General features: G+C 37.7%; 1 non-coding gene across 1 annotated transcript; it reads right to left on the bottom strand.

Annotated features, from left to right (window-relative positions):
• Positions 1-4,207: 4,207 nt before the first annotated feature.
• LOC118760526 (U6 spliceosomal RNA) lies at positions 4,208-4,313 on the bottom strand. The gene has a single exon (XR_004996834.2). It is a non-coding gene; the product is annotated as a U6 spliceosomal RNA (small nuclear RNA).
• Between the last annotated feature and the right edge of the window lie 415 nt (positions 4,314-4,728).

The following is a 4,728-nucleotide window of genomic DNA, read 5'->3' as shown; positions in this document are numbered from 1 at the left end:
TTTCCAACAAAAAAAAAATGCATTTAAAAAGAAAAGAAAACTGTGTCACACTAATCAGTTCACTGTCTTTCTTACTTGTCCTTCACATCACAGTGTACCTTAGTCATTATAAACGATCACTAGACCTGAAGTCACCAAGATAGTCACAGCAGAGTGATTGCCATGTTATACTCTTTATATCCACCATTGCTTGTGGAAATACATGGATTATATCATTTCAGAATAATTTAGCCTCCATTGAAATTACAAAATTCAGTTCCTGGACCTGGTGCAAATAGCTCAGTTGATAAATCCTTGCCTTACAAGTGTTGGGATCCCACATGGGTACTGGTTCATGTCCTGGCTGGTCCATTTCCCACCTAATTCCCTACTTGTGACCTGAAAAAGCAGATGAAGATGACCCAAAGCCTTGGGATCCTGTACCCACATGGGCAGGTAACCAGGAGCTTCTGTCTCCTGACTTTGGATCAGCTCAACTCTGGCCACTGTGGCCATTTGGGGAGTGAGCCAGTGGATGGCAGATCTTACTCTCTGTAAATCTGCCTTTTCAATAAAAATTATGCATTTGGAATACATCAAAAATGGCAGTGGTTCAGCACCATATCTTGAGAAATGTTGCCTGTTACTGCTAGAATAAAGAAATGTCAGCATTCTTCTTATTTTTTAAAGACTCCTTTATTTTTACTGGAAACACAAATATACAGAGAGAAAAGGAGAGACATCCATTAGTTTATTCCTCAAGTGACTCCAATGGCCAGAGCTGAACCAATCTGAAGCCAGGAAACAGGAGCTTCTTCCATGTCTCCCACATAGGTACAGGATCCCAAGGCTTTGGGGCGTCCTGTACTACTTTCACAAGCCATAAGCAGGGAGCTGGATGGGAAGAGGAACAGCTAGGATACGAACTGGCAACCACTGGAGATCCCAGGGCATGCAAGGTGAAGACTTTTGCCACTATGCTACCGGTCTATGCCGGGAACTTCACCATTGGTACATGCGTGTACAATGACGACACATAGTTAATATTGTGACAGCACCTTTCACAGTCACACTTGGCAAAAATGCACAAAATGAATTAAAATTCTGAATCTCTTTGCATCTTTATGCCATTTATGTTACAAATGAAGCAAACATGGGAGCTGACATTGTGGAATAGTGAATAAAGCTGCTGCCAGTGATGCCAGCACATCACATGGGTACTGTATCCATTTCTGATTCCTCCATTTCCAACCCAGCTCCCTGCTAATGTGCCTAGGAAAACAACAGTGGATGACCTGAGTACTTGGGCCCCTGCATCTGCATTGGAGACCAAGACAAAGCTCCGAACTCCTGGCTTTAGACTCATCCAACCTTGGCCTTTATACCCAGTTAAGGGGTGAATAAGCAGATAGAAGATCTTTGTCTCTCACCTTCTCTATGTAACTCTGACTTTCAAATACAAAAATCTTTTGAAAACTTATGCTAAGTGGCATATAAAATGTAAGAAATAATGCTGACCATCAAAATAGCAGAAAAATTATCAAAAAGAAATCCAAAGAAGCTCAAAATAAAATCTAACATATGAAACTGTGTGCCCTGAGGATAGTTTCTAGCAAATTCTGTGGAGATGGTACACAAGAGCTTACAAGAGTCAGGGTCATATTGGAAGATTTTGCATCAAGATGAACAGAGCTGCTTTCTGTTCTTATAGGATACACCTTTACTTCATGATACTGTCTTCCATAATGATTGCACTAGTTCTTCTAACCAGTCATTTTCTTTCTAAGAATTCCCTTTGCTATGACTGCTGTCATTCTAAATGCCTCACTTTCCAGTTAGCCACAAGTGAAAATCTGAAAAATCCTTAGGGTACTGTATGACGTGTACCATCTGCTGTCTTGTCATATCAGCAATGGGTTTTATGTTGCCGTCTCATTGGAGAATAATCCATCTTCAAATCCTGTCTTTAGAACCAGCATCCCTGAAATAACTAAAATATCCATGATCTTAGTCTGGTTTAACCAAAAAGCAGAGGTTTTTACTGAAGACTTGTGTTCTACTATACTATTTAGAAGTTCAATTTCAGGCAGGCAACAGCAGTGAGAACTGAAAAAAAATCAAACATGAGAGAAGAGAGAGTACAGAAATCATTTATTAATCTGTCACTTACGGTGGAAAATTTCTGTATACTTCAAGAACATGCATAAGATACATACATATTCAGTCGTTCTAGGAGAGAGATGGGGAGCGAATTTATCCATTGATTCTCATCTTAGAGTGTCCAAAGTACAATCCTAGAGTAGTAGAAGGAAAGATAAAGTTTTGGTAATGTTATTTTTTCAGGTGTTGCTCTGAGTCTAAACACAGACGATTTGTATAATAAGGGCTGGAACAAGAGATAGATAAGGCTAAAGTAATGTGAAGTGTGCCTGACATATATGTTTTTTGTCATTTTCCACACTTATTTTATCATCTTACATATTGCATCCTTATGTATTCTATGCTGTTTTATTTCTGTATGTTTAGGAAAGTGGTTTCTTTATTAAATGTTTATTTTTGCAATTCATGGCAAGATATTTGATCCCAGTTATCATGTATCTTATGTTTATCTTCAAAGTAAAATTTACCTGTTTTATTTCATCTAATTCACATCTGTTAAAGTTTGTTCTTTGTGGTGTAAATTTCCATGGATTTGACAAAAGACACACTGTCATTTATTAGTAACACACAGAATAGTTTCACTGTCCTGAAAAATCCCGATTCTTCACCTATTCGATATCCTCCTCTAGCGAACATCTGCAATTTTATCTTGCCTCAGTATCAATATTAACTACAAGTTTAATTTTTTAAAACCAGAAAAAGGATGCGATTATCCTGAACACAGATTCTGTCTGTATACCACAAACAAATACCTTAAACTGGTGAACAGTGATAGGACTTTGAGACATCTGTTGAGGTAAATGGACCAGGCACCTTGCTTTTCATCTGCTACCTTTCAAAAACTATTCAGACACTTGGCCTACATACTTAGAGTAACCCACACTCTGCTTCTTTATACAGGAGTATAGTGCTAAGAGTCCAGCATCTTATTGTCCAGATATGTTCAACAATTTCTTGTAGAGACCATCTCTGGTCTGAAAGCAGTGCTGGCAGAATATCATTCTATCCAATGAAAAGCCACAACATAACATCAACAACAATTTAGAACATTATGGAGTTAATTGACACGGTATTGAGTGACCAATATGTTAGAAAATGCAAGTTCTTAACCACATCCTGTGACGACTTTATTGACAATTCAATTTTAATTTATACACAACCGGCTGCTCTACACCTTAAAATGGCTATAGGGTATTAATCAGCTGTCTCGTGTTTCTTTTCATTTTTATATTAAGCAGTTTATAGTATTGAAACGTAATTTTTACTAAACTTGGTGAATTTTAGGATAGTCCAAACTGACTTACAGCTCTAATAAGGCATATGTCAACAGTTGAGGTGCAGAACAGTTTTAGGAGAGGTGTGCAGAGAAATCTTCAATACCTTTTGCAATGGGGGAATCTCAACTGAACTTGAGCTGTGGTTATGCAACAAGGTGGAGGAATCCACCATGGTGGGGGGGTTTGGGGAGGGGTGGGGAGAACCCAAGTATCTATGTAATTGTGTCACATAATACAATGTAATTACTGAAGTTAAATAATAAACAATTAAAAAAAAAAGTAAGGTATATGTGAGTCCAAGCTGACCATTTCCTGTCTGGTTCTAAGCTTTCCTTATTGTTCTCGGTCTATCTAATCTAATTTTTTGGGGGGTGGGGGTGCCCTGGAGCTACCCTAACAGCCAGGAGCCCTGACCAGTCCTCAGAAACAGAACAGTAAACTTCCTTCGGGACTCAGGAGGGGAACTTTCCATGGTCCTTACTTAGTTTCAACTTTGGAACCCTACCCTCTCTTGCAATGGCCATTAAGCTGTATTTTACAAACATCAATGTGATGCACCTTTATGAATGTTTGATCTTGTTGAGAATGTGCATTGTACTATTGCTGAGTGGAGTATATGTACATTTATTACATCAAATTTATTGATATCATCTTTAAGATCAATTACTTATTTTCTATTTCACCTATCAATTTGATGGAGGAAGTTGAGTTTTCAAGCAACTGTATCAGTTGAATTCATTTTTTTTGCATTTATGAGAGCATTTTTTCATCAGACAATTTGTTTCTCAGTTTTTAGTTTTCTGTACATCTTGAATTTCCATGTCATCCTTGTGCAGGAGCCATGCTAATCTTCTCTATATCACAAAGATTTTAGTGTATGTGCTTCCAAAGAAGCACTGTAGATTTTGAATTACCTGGGCTTTTGGATGCTTGTCCTCTTTCCATTTCTAAAGTGTATCATTTTCATTCTTAATGATCTTCCTCATTCTTCTGTGTGTTTTGCAAATTAATATAACTACTTATGGGTTCTTATTAACAATTATTGACATATATCTCAACTTACCTGTGGCTGCATATATAAAGGAAGGTTCTTGTAAACAGTGTGAAAGTAACTCATGTTTTATTCTGAAAATAACTGTTTTTTAATTGGTGTTTTTAGAATATTCCTTTGTAAGGAATAAGTTATAAATGTATGTTAAAATACATGATTGTTATAACTATATGCCTTATTGGGCCCGGCGGTGTGACCTAGCAGCTGGGGTCCTCGCCTTGAAAGCCCCGGGATCCCATATGGGTGCCAGTTCTAATCCCG

This window comes from Ochotona princeps, chromosome X (assembly GCF_030435755.1).
Source record: "Ochotona princeps isolate mOchPri1 chromosome X, mOchPri1.hap1, whole genome shotgun sequence".
In the NCBI taxonomy this organism is placed as follows: Eukaryota; Metazoa; Chordata; class Mammalia; order Lagomorpha; family Ochotonidae; genus Ochotona; species Ochotona princeps.
Note: the sequence above shows the minus strand (reverse complement) of the source record. Positions and strands in the feature narration are given on the sequence as shown.